The sequence below is a fragment of the Phocoena phocoena genome, chromosome 1 (assembly GCF_963924675.1).
Source record: "Phocoena phocoena chromosome 1, mPhoPho1.1, whole genome shotgun sequence".
In the NCBI taxonomy this organism is placed as follows: Eukaryota; Metazoa; Chordata; class Mammalia; order Artiodactyla; family Phocoenidae; genus Phocoena; species Phocoena phocoena.
The window spans coordinates 60998534-61013392 of record NC_089219.1 but is presented as its reverse complement, the minus strand read 5'-3'; positions in this window follow the sequence as shown (position 1 = coordinate 61013392).

The following is a 14859-nucleotide window of genomic DNA, read 5'->3' as shown; positions in this document are numbered from 1 at the left end:
GAAATTCCCTTTGCTGGCATCTTGAAAATTTTCTTTGCCTCTCTTGTTTTGGACATGACGTTTCCTAAATCCAAAATATTTTTTTCTTAGTTTACTCACTTATTTTGTTGAAGATATACTTTTCAGTATCTTTCTGAGGAGAAAAAGGTTTGGGAGTTTATATGTCTGACAATATCACTGCTCCACTATAATACCTGATCAATATACTGTTATATATAAAATATGCCTTTCAGCTTTTAAATTCCCATTGAGATGTCTGATGTTATTCTATTTTCTGTTGCTCTTTTTTGTAACTAAACGTTTTCTCTCTAGAAAATTTTGGAAGGTTTTTTTTTTTTTTTTTCTGTTATTTTAATGCGTTGGAAAGAGTTTGTCATTTTTTGTGCTGGAAATTTAGTTGGCTTTTTCAATGTAGAATCACAAGTGTTTCAACTCTGGGTGATTTTCCAGTAATATTGAATTGATAATTTTTTCCTTTCTGTTTATTCTCTCCCTGCTGGAATTTATGCTAGTAGGATGTTGGACTTTCAGAAATAAGGTTATCTTTATTTTCTTATCTTTCTCTTCTATTATCTATTTCTTTGTCTTTTCATTTTTCTAGGGCTTTTCTTAAGTTTATCTGTTGACCCTTCTTTTGAATTTGTTTTTATTTGGTTATCATAGTTTTAATTTTGTGAAGTTCTTTCATAATGTGATTATTCCTTTTAATTGTATCCTGTTCTTGACTGATGGATGTCATACTTTTATTATCTCTGGAAAAATAATGACTTTAATTTCTTTTTTTTCTTCTGCTCTCTGAATCATCTCCCCTTCCCCTTCTTTTCTCTGTTTGTTTGTTTGTTTGTTTTGATGACTCATGCTAAAGGCTTTATTCACATATCTAGTGCTCCTTAGCTATCATTTTAGGATCAGCAAACTATGACCCTAGGGCTAAATCCACTCACTACCTGTTTTTGTGAAACCTTGGTTTCACTTCCTCCAGAGATTAATCTCCAGGCTCCAGTAGGAGTGAAGAGGGGTAGTAACCTAAATAGCCAGAATGGGGGTGGAGACAAGGTAAACTAATGGCTTCTTTTACAGACTGTTAAATAATCCCCCAATTTGGGGTCCCTTTACATACCATTTTATGCCTTCATTATGGATCACCTGATATCTCCAATTTCTGATATTTTCCAAGGTTCTATCAATACAAGACAAATTAACTTGCTTGTCCAAAAGGAAATTTCTGTCCACTCTGGAAGTGAGACATTCACCCAATACAGAAACTCTTGGTTTTTGGGGCGCCTGAGGAAATGTCACCTATACAACCAAAAGCTGGCTTATGTGCTAAGATCACTATCTTGAGAAACCCAACTCAGGATCAATACATTCCATGATGCAAAGATTTCCTAGAGGCATAATTGTATGCCGCAGAAGAGCCCTGTAAAGAAGAGTTAAGGACAGAGAAATAAAAATTGAAAGGTAGGGTTTCCCTGGTGGTGCAGTGGTTGAGAGTCTGCCTGCCGATGCAGGGGACACGTGTTCGTGCCCCGGTCTGGGAAGATCCCACATGCCGTGGAGCGGCTGGGCCCGTGAGCCATGGCCGCTGAGCCTGCGCGTCCGGAGCCTGTGCTCCGCAACGGGAGAGGCCACAGCAGTGAGACGCCCGCATATGGCAAAAAAAAAAAAAATTGAAAGGTAACCAGAATGAAGCCATCTGGTAGTGATGTTGTCAAATATAATCTAGAGTCTAATCGGATATCTGCTTAATGACCTTTGAGATTTCAAGGGAACATTTTTCTGCCACTGACGCAAGGATGTCATTAACCACATTGCAAGTAGCCCAGAGTATGACCAGAGGAATGATTTTCTAGTTAAGCAGAGACCTCTTGAGATTTCACACTAAATTAGACTGATACTAGAGAGGCTATGGTAATGGAAATCTTTGAAAATAGAACATCTAATCCAATTCTTCAAAGACTGACTTACACTTAAATCTCATGTTCTAATCTGAAAACTACTCTGAGCTCTGAAATGTTGGCTTCACAGCATATAAAGTATTTTGCCGTAATTTTAGTTCCAGCTAGTCCTCAGATAGAGGATAAAGAGAAACAGAGACAGAGAATAATATAACTTAATAAAAGATGCTTCATGAAATGGAGCAATCATAGACCTCCATTCAAAGACGATTTATTTTTTTTAATTTCTAAGTACATAATAAAAGAAAGAGACAAGGCCCTTGTTCACATGCAGCCTACAGCCTGGTATAAAGATATACGATCCTGGGGCTTCCCTGGTGGCACAGTGGTTGAGAGTCCGCTTGCCGATGCAGGGGACACGGGTTCGCGCCCCGGTCCGGGAAGGTCCCATGTGCCGCGGAGCGGCTGGGCCCGTGAGTCATGGCCACTGGGCCTGCGCGTCCAGAGCCTGTGCTCCGCAGCAGGAAAGGCCGCAATGGTGAGAGGCCCGTGTACCGCAAAAAAAAAAAAAAAAGCTATACGATGCCTAGGTAAAAAATATGGGCTCACAGAGGAAAGAAATTATTCCCAGCTAAAAAGAACAGGGATGGCTTTATGGGGAGATGATTTGAGCTGGCTTGTAAAGGATGGGTTAGATTTTGACAGATGGTAGTAAAAACAAGGGACAGAAATTCTGATTCAAAGAAAAGCAATGCTTCTCGCAGTTCAGGAGACATTTCAATTTTAAGGCTGTCAATGCACTAAAAAGTAAAGAAATGAAAAAATATAAGGTTATAAAAACATGGCATATTTTAAACATTCAATCCCGTGTATGTGTTTCTGTTTCATTTTGAGGTAATATTAAAAAGTCTTAAAAAAAAAAAAAAAAAAAAAAAAGTCTTAATTTAAGACCATTTTTTTAATGAAATCCGCAGGACAAATGGTCTTTTGGGGCTTCCCACCATCAATTACCCCAGATAAACTCTGGGATACAAAAGCAAAGGGAGGGAATTCCTTGGCGGTCCAGTGGTTGGGACTCCACGCTTTCACTGACAAAGGCTTGGTTTCCATACCTGGTTGGGGAGCTAGGATTCCTGCAAGCCACGTGGCGCGGCAAAAAAAAAAAAAACAACAAAAAACAAAAAAACCCCACAAAACTCAAAGGGAGACAAAGCTACAAAGTATATTCTGAAGAAATAAATGTGATCCTGATTACATAAATATACAAGACAGGTTAGGTGGGTTTTTCCTCCTACATCTTTAAGAAATGTTTAATGACATTTTTTCAGGATAAAGAAAGCACAAGAAATATGATTTCTTTTAATGGCTTAAAAGCATTTATCTATCTCCTTCAAGTATCACTCCCCTTGTCAGCTGCAGTAAAAATGTACCTTTTTTTTTTTTTGCGGTACGCGGGCCTCTCACCACTGCGGCCTCTCCCGTTGCGGAGCACAGGCTCCGGATGCACAGGCCCAGCGGCCATGGCTCATGGGCTTAGCCGCTCCGCGGCATGTGGGATCTTCCCGGACCAGGGCACGAACCCGTGTCCCCTGCATCAGCAGGCGGACCCTCAATCACTGCGCCACCAGGGAAGCCCCAATAATGTACCTTTTTAGTGAACTGTCTTATAGATTTTCTTCCACATCGGTTTTGATTCTCCAGCAAAAGGAAATATCATCAAAGTATAACGTGACTTTTGTTGAAGTGGCAGCCAACTTTCATGGCATAAACACCAGATGATCTCTTCACCAAGGGTCAGATCAACAAGTGAAGAAATCGTCCTCTGAGGAAAAGAAGCTCATCTTCAACAACAAAAACATCCAATAAAAATCAGCGTCAATGCCAAAATTCACAAGCTCATAAAATCACTATTTCATGTTTTATAAATGCCTTTGTTTTATCCGCTACCTTTCACACAAAGCTCACTCAGTTCCCCCAGCTTTTTTCCTATAAGTATTTTCTCAGGATTAATCATAACATTGTAGATAGAGTTGTTGAACAAATCAAAGTTTATCAGGCAGAGAAATTAGCAAATCTGTAATTATTTCTCTAGACCTTAGAAGAGAATGGGTTGAAAACACCAGGCAAGAAACTGTCAGAGGAACTGGAAGTGGGAAAGGGCCTGCAAAGTCACAACAAATAAGCTCTGAAATATATCAGATGAAGATTTTCCAGGAGAAAAACAAATAAAAATTGAGAGCCATGAGGCCTACCTGAATGTAACCAGGGCATCATTTGAAAGTAGAGGTGAAGAAATTACAAATAGTCTTTATTTTTTTTAGCTTAAATATTTATTTAAGTATTATCTTTTTAAGTAGTGCAAAATGAATTTGTTATTTATTAGGTTTATAGACAATGCACACTTAGTGGTTGCTTTTTCACAATATTTTTCTCCATTGATGGAGTGAATGTAGAAAGATGGTACTAGAGTCATTGTTGATGATCCCTAATCCAAGTAAGTGTTTTTTTGGGAGCTTACCTGTTAGGCCTGTCTCTGTCGGAAAGAAACATTTATTCACTGTACCTCTTCAGTGTATCTAAGAAGCCCTACCATGGCCAGAGATGGCATCTGATAGATTCCAGAGGAAGATATATATGACTCAGAGGATGCTCTAGACAACTCCCTTCATGATTGTGATATATTAATTGCAAAAAGGTCTCCAATGATTTACCTCTTTCTAGTATCCATACTCTTTGCAATGTGACTTTTAACTCCTCCCATAAAGAGGTGGGGTCTATTTCCCCACTCCTTGAATCTGGGCTAGCCTTGTGACTTGCTTTGGCCAATAGAATGCAGTGGAAGCAATGCCATGAAAGTTCAAGGCCAAGATCTCAAGAGACATTGCACGTTTCCATTCTCATCTAGAATTCTGCCACTGCCATGTTAGCAAGCCTGAGCTAGCCTTTTGAAGGATAAGAGTCATTTGGGGAAGGTAGAACTAATGCTGGATAGAAAATAAAACAGAAATATCCACAATATTGATAAAATTTGGGTTTGAGGAAACAAAATCAAGAATTAAAGAAAAGTAAAGAGAGTATAATATATATATCTTTTCTTGCAGTTACAGATCATCCTCTTTGACATTTTTACTTTGAGAGAATTTTTACAAAGGAGATTAATATTTGCAAAAATTATTTTTTTAATCAATTTAGTAGACTTTGTAAATATTATACTTTATGGATTGTTTTTCCCCTTTTATATATCAAATATTATTCCCTAAAGTCAATTGTCTGGGAGAACAATTAAAAGAAGGAAGAAGGCAGAAAGAAAAAAAAAGTTTCCTAAAATAATCTCTCCTGGCAACTGAGGATATGCTTATCTAGAAACAAATTTACTGACCATAAAATCTTGTTGTATGTATTTGCTGAGAACTTTAGTGAAACACATCTCATCAGTGGATTGCTCTGTCTGAAGTTGGGGGCTTTTTGGTTGGTGAGTGCCCTCAACCTTCTAGAAGCCAACTGTAGTTTGCTATTTCTAGTACTACTAAGACTACCTACACCAGACCAGATGTTCTTGAAGATTTACCAAAGATTATTGATATAAGTTTTTTGGAAAACAAAGAATGAGGAAAACACATTATCACAATTTCTGGCAACTCTAAAACATTACCAGTTTGAAAAAGTGAAAAATCAGAAGAGAGAAGGATTTTGAAGTGTCTTTTGCAATAGCAAAGCAAAAATGCAGCCAAATTTGGTTATAACTGATTTGGGGCATGGAGAGACAAGATAAATAATTCTCTCCTATAGATTTTCTCTGAGACTGGGAGTAAAAAAATCACCTGACATCACTGCATACATGGGCTATGTGGAGGTTCAGAAACAAGAGTGTGGATTAGGCTGGAGCCAGGAAATGTGTTCTGGGCTTGGATCCACTGTAATTGGCTGTGTGACCTCTTTCAAGTTCCTTCTCAATACAACAGAGACAATAAAAGTGTTCTTTCAATAATGAGTTCTTTTTTCCATTTTTTAAAACAACAGTATAAGTCCAGTAATGACTGTTACTATTTAGGGAGTGCTTAATATGTGTCACATGGTGCTAAGCGCTTTACAAGTACCCTACCTGTTACTGTTCAAAATAATCCAGAGAAGTAGGTGCCATTATTATCCCTGTTTTAGAGATGAGAAAACAAAGAGGAGATTAAGTAATTTGTCTAAAGTCACAGGAGAAGTAAAACCAGGATTCAAATTCAGGCCTTGTGGCTCCAGAGTCCATACTTGTAAACTATTCTATATTTGAAAAAAAGTATGATGTATTCTAGAGATAGTATGTGACTTCTAATATGAATTATATTTCACAGTATTACAAAACATGTGGTCTTGCAAGTTAAAATAATTGTAGTTCATAATAATTGTATTGGAATTGTGCTAATTGGAATAAGCACAATTCTCCTGTTTTATATTTCAGATAATGCATTTTCCAGCAGATTGGTGAATGTGACAGTGGAGAGATGTCTGGATCTCAAGGTTCTAATTTTTCCTCTCCATATGTGCCTGTTTCTTCCATGAATTTAGGAAATCTGGTCTCTGGCATCCAGGTTAGAGATTTAAGCTTATTGTTTCAGACTAGTTATCTCCCACCAAAATGGGGATGCTTGTCTAAACCGCACTGTTCCTTCCTGTCACCAGGTTAGATCCAGCTCAGTACAGGTCCTGGTTATTGTAGGTTTGAGGTATACGGAGGAATCCACCAAGGTCTGAGGAAGATCTAAAGACCCAGTCAACCTAGGCCATGACCTGGGAGTGGGAAGGAAGCAGTGTTATAGATTATTACCCCAACTTGAGTGAGGGATAACCAATCTGAAAGATAATGCACTTAATTCAGCAACCTGAAGACCAGAAGCCAAACTAGCGAGTACATAAACAGGCCATAAATCTTTCCAGGAAAACCTGAAGATACAACACTGATCTCACCCATTAGTCAGAACCTTCAACCCTCTCCCAGCTGTTTCTTGACTTCTAGAATATTCCTATAAAGAGGAGGACCTTCCAAGTGTGTAGAAGTATGTAGGGCTACTCTAGATGATGACCTCTCCCTCCTGCTCAGGGAAGAACTTTTACCTACAGGTGTAGGCTATTTTAAAAATTAGAAACCAAGGTGCTACATCTACAAAATTTCTCTGTCTTATTTTTATTATTAATTCTCACAAAATAAGAAAATATTAAAATTGGAAGGTTGTGGTAAGTAGAATAATGGTCCCCCAAAGATGTCCCTGTCCTAATCCTCAGAACCCATGAATATGTGACCTTACATGGCAAACAGAACTTTGCAGACATGATTAAGGTCAAGGCTTGAGACAGGCGATTATCTTGTATTATCCAAGTGAGCTCAGTCTAATCATATGAGTTCTTAAAAGTAGAGAATCTCCACCAACTGGGTCAGAGAGATGAGATGGAAAAGGAAGGAGAGATCTAAAGCATGAGGGAAACTCAACCCACTGTCTCTGACTTTGCAGATGGAAAAAAGGGGCCATGAGCCAAGGAATTTGAAGAAGCTAATAGCCCTCAGAGGACAGCCAGCAAAGAAATGGGGATCTGTGTTATAACTGCAAGGAACTGAATTCTTCAATTGAGGAAGAAAATGAATTCTCCTCTAGATCCTCCAGAGAGGAACACAGTCTGGCTGATACTACTTTAATTTTAGTCCAGTGAGACCCATATCAGACTTCCAACCCTCAGAACTGTAAAATAATGAATTTGTATGGTGCAAGCTGCTAAATTTGTGGAAATTTGTTATGATAGCAATAGAAAACTAATACAAAAGGGATCTTATAGATGTTTTGAGCTCTATCCCTAATTTTGACCAGTGATAAAACTGAATTCTAGCTATGCTGTAGAATGTTCTTCCAACCCTATCCATCTGGCTAACACCTACTTTGCCCTCTGGATTTAACTTAGATGATTTGACTTCCAGGAAGTTTTCCCTGGCCCTCCAGGACTGGATTAGGTGTCCTTGCCCTATGGATTCATAGCACCCCATGCATAATTTAGCACACTGTCTACCTCTCTGAACTCTCACTAAATTTTTGAGGTCCAGGACTTTGTTTTACTCAACATGCCGCTAGAGTATTCTGCTGAAAATGACCAAAGGGCAGCAAACAAATTGGTAACCTTGAAAGGCAGTATGGCTTGGCTATTAAGAGCATGGGCTTTAGAATCATACAAGCTAGGTTCATGTCCTGGCTCTAACATCTATTAGCTGTATGGCCTTAGACAGTTTCTTTAAAGTTTAATTTCCTTTACTGTTATTTCCTCATAAAAAGAAAGACAGTAATAGCACCTGCTCAAACAATTGTATGAGAATTCATTTAAATGATGCTTGTAAAAAGCTTGGCCATGTTCCTACTACATAAGAATAGCTAAAAAATTATTTCTCATTATTATTAGGTATCTGTGATTGTTAATGTTGTGTTAATTTGGCTGGGCCATGATGTCCAGATATTTGATCAAACATTATTCTGAATGTTTCTTTGAGGGTGTTTTGGATGAGATTAACATTTAAAGTGGTGTACTTTGTAAAGCAGATTGCTTTTTAGGATGTGGGTGGGGTAGGCCTCATCCAATCAGTTGAAGGCCTGACTAGAACAAAAGACTGACCTCCTCCGAAAAAGAAGGAATTATCCAGATAATTTTGAAGGCAGATGGCCTTCAGAGTTGAACAGCAACATCAGCTTTCCCTGGGTCACATACACACACGTACCCTATTGGTTTCTTTGGAGAACACTGAATAATACAATATCAAACCTGTAACCTGTAAATATGGTAATATTACATACAACATGTAAAAACAAAAATGTGAAGATGGGTACAATTCCCATTACCCATTTTAAGTAAATTTTCCTCCATTTCAATATCATATGGGACTCTTTCAGTTAAGAGGAGTACCAGCAAGAAGACAACAAAAGAAAAGCTGGCTTAAAGAAAAAAAGAAAAAGAAAGAAAGGAAGGTAAAGAAGAAGGAGGAGGGGAGGGGGAGAAGGAGGGAGCGGAGGAAAAGAAATGTCTTAGCTCCTGTGACTGATATGTACAAGCATAGGTCTAGCCTCTGGGATAACTGGATCCACGTTTCAAGAATATCACTGAGGCCCGGTTTCTGTCCATCTCTCAGAGATGCCTTCTCCATGGGGTTTCATTCTCAGATAGGTGTTCTCCTTGGAGTGGTGAAATGGCTATAGCAGCTTTACATGACACACTTTCAGGCTCAAGTCACAAGGGAATGAGAATGTATCTTTTCTGGTAATTCCCATAAAGATTCTGAGATTCATTCTAAGTGGTGTAGCTTAGACTGGGTGTTCATCTGGAACCATCAGTGTGGTCAAGAGACCAGATATGTGCATTGGTTTAGGTTAATTAATCTGTGCTCACTGCTAGAGCTCCTCACTAAACCACTAATCAATCATAGGAACAGGGAAACTTTCTACAGGGTATATAGCGCCTGAAGAAGGTTAGATGGATGCCAGGTAGTCAACAACAAGCTGCTCCAATTGCTTAACAAAATCGCTCTTTACAATTTTGGTTATTTTGCCTTTTACAAATACTATTTGATTTCTGAGAATCAAAAACACAAGAGGATGCCTGGCATTAAATATGTTTTAAACATCCATGTTATAAATTCATCCAACATGGAAAATGTATAACAGTGAATTTCCTTTCTTGGCTCCTTTTTTTTTTTTTTTTTTGCAGTATTCGGGCCTCTCACTGCTGTGGCTTCTCCCGTTGCGGAGCACAGGCTCCGGACGCGCAGGCTCAATGGCCATGGCTCACGGGCCCAGCTGCTCCGTGTCATGTGAGATCCTCCCGGACCGGGTCACAAACCCGTGTCCTCTGCATCAGCAGGCGGACTCTCAACCACTGCGCCACCAAGGAAGCCCTCTTGGCTCCTTTAAAACAAGAACAATTTCAAACCTTTCCACCACATTACAATTATCATTGTTGCCTCTTGGTGGTGATTACTTCTAAGCTTGCTTTATATTTTCATAATATTCTGTTACCATTATTATTAGCTATCATATATGGGCCAGCCAGATTCTCTGGCATTTCTTTCTGCAATATTCAATTTAAAAAACAAAGAGAAAAACAACAAAATCCTCACACCGGTTGGATGAAGCAGATTGTCGCTGGATTAAAATGAAAACTCTCCTCCCTCCGACCTCCATAACCAGTCTGTTACTTGGGAACAACAGCAGTTTCTAAATCTAAACCACAACAGGAGTTGGATGGACAGTTTTTATCTGCCATGATTCCAATATGCAAAACACCATCTGTATAACTTAGAGAAAGAACCCAAAGGCATACACACAGAAATTTTACAATGGTTATTATTGAGCCAAAGGGACAGCTAACGATGACTGAGCACCTACTGCATGCGTGCTTCACAAACATTATGTAACTTAATTCTCATAAGAACTCCATGAAGCAAACATTACTACTATCTCCATTTTACTGATGAGGACAGATATTGAATCTTAGAGTATTTAAATAAGTTGCTCAAAACAAAGTCAAATAGCTGGTAAGAACCTGACCTGGGTTTTGAACTCAGAAAGTCTAATTTTTACTTTTCTGTAATGGAAGCCTGTTTTTAAAAATGTCCTTTTCCAATTCCCTAAATTTGCTAGAAAAAAATCATTTTTCCAAAAAAGAAAAAATAGTATAGAAGGAAGGAGGAAGAAAGGAAGGAAAGAAGTTAAGCAACAATTTTGTCATAGTGTAATAATCACATTATAGCCACAATAAATTTTTTAGACTAACTTGGAGGTTGTTAGATATTAATGGAAGAAATTTTCACATGTTGAGGTGTGGGGAAGTCATTCTGGCTTATATATGATTTACCTTGAATTTTATGCTAACTAAAACAGCCTGCTTGTGGCCTATCAAACATACATTTTACATCTGCTTTAATCATTAAAGAAAAGGGTGCATTGACCACAAATAAAGAATGTCCCTGTTAAAAATAAAGATTAAATGCCTCCAGTCCTGGGACACAAATGCCAGTAGTCCTTCGATAATAAGACCGCTTTCCCAGGTGTCAAGGCCATACTGACTGTTTGTTTGTTTTTGGAAACCTGACTCTTTGGTGTTCTTTGTTGTGACAAGGTATAAAGCTGTGTGAAAACCATGCTTCTGTGGGGCAGTCCCTCAGACTTATCTAAGTGGCTGTCTCCCAGGCTATAGTCCTCAATTTGGTTCAAATAAAACTCTTTCTTATCCCTGTTATAGTTTGGTTATTGATTATCTGCATCAACAATGTAAAAGGACGAGGCATGAAATTACTTTGCAGTGGATGCTGTAATACCCATTGGACCCCCATTGCCAGGCCAGGGCTCCTATCCACCCTTCTCTAGAGAACTGCCTCAGCTGGGTGGAGCCACTTCACCAGGGAGGTTACCCACACACCCCCATCCCCACCACCTTCGCTGCCCCTCCCCCTCCCCACTCCACAACTAATGATTGACTAATACAGGACTATAAAAGTCCAGCCCGCTTGACCCACATCTACAGGGCATTTATTTCAGAGACCATCCCTTGAAAAGCAGGCCAAAGCTAGACTTTGCCAAACTTTTATTCAAAATAAAATGAGTTATGTGAATAAAATACATGTCCATCCTAGAGAGTCACATCCTATTCCCTTTCCCAACTAAACACTAATAACTAATAACAACCCTTGCAATATGAAGAGAGTAGTTTGCTAATCTGCTTATGAATTCTCTATGCTGGACTAAGAATGGTGCACTGGAACAATGAAATGAAAGGTCAGAAGACCAGAGTTCTAGCCCTGGTTCTGCCAATTATTTTTATTAGCCATGTGATATGGAGTAGTCACTTAACCACTCTGAATCTTCCTTTCCTCTCTATAGAAGATGGACTTATACTTGTGCCTTCTAATTCAACAGGTAGGTGTGAGAACAGCTGAGCTAATAAATGAAAGAAAAAAACAAAAACAAACAAACAAACAAAAATAGGTCTGGACTTTTTTCTATTTGAAGAAACTGAGATATAAAGTATTGTAAAATTAGTAATGAACTCAGAAATCTTTAATTCCCCAGGGCTATGCTATATGTGTTCTGTTAGAGGCACACTACTCAGAAGATCAGGAATATTTGCAGTATCTGACCATTCTCACTGGAACAAATTTAAATTGATTTTGTGAGCAATAAGTCAATATTTAATCAAATGTGGTTATTAAGAAAAAGAAATACAGCAATCCTTTCTTCAATGAACCTTCAATTTCTATTCCAAGTCAATTACATTGCATAATTTTTTTTCTAAGTTTGGGACTTCCTCGGTGGTACAGTGGTTAAGAATCTGCCTGCCAGTGCAGGGGACACAGGTTCAAGCCCTGGTCCAGGAAGATCCCACATGCTGCGGAGCAACTAAGCCTGTGCACTACAACTACTGAGCCTGCTCTCCAGAGCCCACGAGCCACAACTACTGAACCTGTGAGCCACAGGTACTGAGCCCGTGTGCCACAACTACCGAAGCCCATGCGCCTAGAGCCTGTGCTCCGCAACAAGAGAAGCCACTGTGATGAGAAGCCCGCACACCGCAATGAAGAGTAGCCCGCACTCGCCACAACTAGAGAAAGCCTGCATGCAGCAACGAAGACCCAATGCAGCCAAAATTAGATAAATAAATTATTTAAAAAATATTTTTTTCTAAGTTTGTAGTTCTGTTACGAAGCAAATGGAATCAGGGTTTCTTTTGCTGTGGAGATGAAAATTCTTTTTTTAATACTTACTTGTCTTTGGATAATTACTCAGAGAAGTTTTCTTATTTTTACTAATAAGACTTTTGTTATCCCTTGACAACTTTGGTTTAATCGTGTTTGCCATATTTCTTACTTCTTTTGATATTGGTCTCCTAAGAGAGGTTTCTTATGAAGCACTTGTGTTCCCTTTTGTGTTTTTCTAAAGTGCATTACAAGCTTTATTTCCTTTTTCCTGAAACTTTCTTTAGGTCTACTTAAGTAATTAAGTGATCATATTATATTTACAAAAATACAGTGTGTTAGATTTCTGTTTTGTGTAAAATCAGTTTGTAGTTCCCAACTGTTTCCTGGCTCCTCTGTGGAATTCAGGTCATTTAAGGCTATGCTGTTGTTAAAAAGGATGTCAATTTTTTTTTTTTTTAATTACAGATTTCATTGTTACTTTCTTATTTACCCCTCACATCTCAGAGCTAGTAGTCTTTGGCACAATATTCCAAAATAAAGGACCACTTTATGCACCTTACCTATAATAGAACTCACTAAAAACTAAAAGAAAATGTACAAGGTAGGACTGAATTTTGACTAATGTGCCTTATAAAGCAACTCAGTGAAAAATAGTGTGCTGGAAGTCTGACCTCATCTAACTTGATCTGTATGTGGCTGTCGGGTTATGTTACCCTCTACAAAGCTAGATGTACTCTGAAGTGGGAAGGGGTGCGGTGCAGTGTTTAAACACTGAATCATCATCTCGGTGTGAACTATGTTAATGGAGACATACTTGCAGATAACCAAAAGTGTAGATAAGCTTCTTAAACCCTAATAAACAAAACGGTGCCTTCTCAGGCAATAAGGGAAATTGCCTAGAACATGGTTGTGACAGTTCATTTTACCCACAAACTTGGCTGAGCTATAACGCCAACTGTTTGGTCAAATAAATACTCGTCAAGATGTTGCTGTGAAGGTATTTTTTAGATGTGATTAACATTTAAGTCAGTAGCCTTTGAGTAAAGGAGACTAGTCCCTATAAGGTCTCACTCAATCAAAAACAGCAACACAGAAAATTTGTCTGAGATTCCAGTTTGCTGGTCTGCCCTGCAGATTTTGGTCTCAAGACTGCAGTAACTCTTAGGCGAATCTCCAGCCTGCCCCACACATTTCAGACTTACCAGCCCCCCACCATCACACAATCCAATTCCTTGAAATAAATTTCTTTCTCTCAGTCTCTTTCTTCACACACACACACACACACACACACACACACACACACACACCCTATTGGTTCTGTTTCTCTGGAGAATTCTGACTAATAAAATGGTAGTTACTTGCTGCTCACCAGAAGCTCAGGCAATGGATAGACCATATATAAAAATAGACCTTTGACCTACCATCTGCAGCAAGCTACCCAGAAAACCAACTCCTTATCTACAATAAATAACCCAGGAAGCCAGCAGATGTGTAGGAAATGTGATTGCTGCCTCTAGTGACAATCCAGGAAGCTGAACAGTAACTTCTGTAATAATCAGCCCCAAATGGTTAGGACTTGATTAAGAACTGACAGCTTCCTTAATTTTTGTCCCTGCTTTTGACTGAGGACCAAACCTAGAAAACCAAATATGCTCCCCTACCCAATCACACAGGATCCCCACTTCAAGTCAACCTGCCCACCGCTTCCCTAGGCCAACAGCCTCTAATCGGGGCATACTTGAAGACTTCTCTTTTTACACTACAAAGCTTTTTCATTCTTCTGTCTGCCTTTGTTTTTCTTAGCTTTTTTTTTTTTTTTTTTTAACATTTATGACAGTGATTTAATGTTATTCATTTAAAAGTCATCTAACAGTTTTAAATTCGGAAATTTTTGTTTCTCATCCACATTAACAGGCATTAAAATTTCTGCAATTCCTATGCTCTGCCTTCCTTTGAGTCTGCCAAAAAACAAGTGACAGTAGCTGACTCCCTTGTAAGCTTAGAATAAATAGCCTTTTCTTTTCTTATTCAAATGGTCATTTGTTTATCCTTACAGCCTTAAGGTACAGAAATGGCAAGAAATCAAGTCTTCCAGAAACCACAGTGGGGTATAACCAGCCTCAAAATGCTGCTACCTACAGAGACAGAATTTCCAGGGTCCACACACATAATTCAGAAATGCACAATACATAAGAATATGTATTTGTATGTATTCTCCTCCTACCCAGCACTATTATTAATCGAGTTCAATGA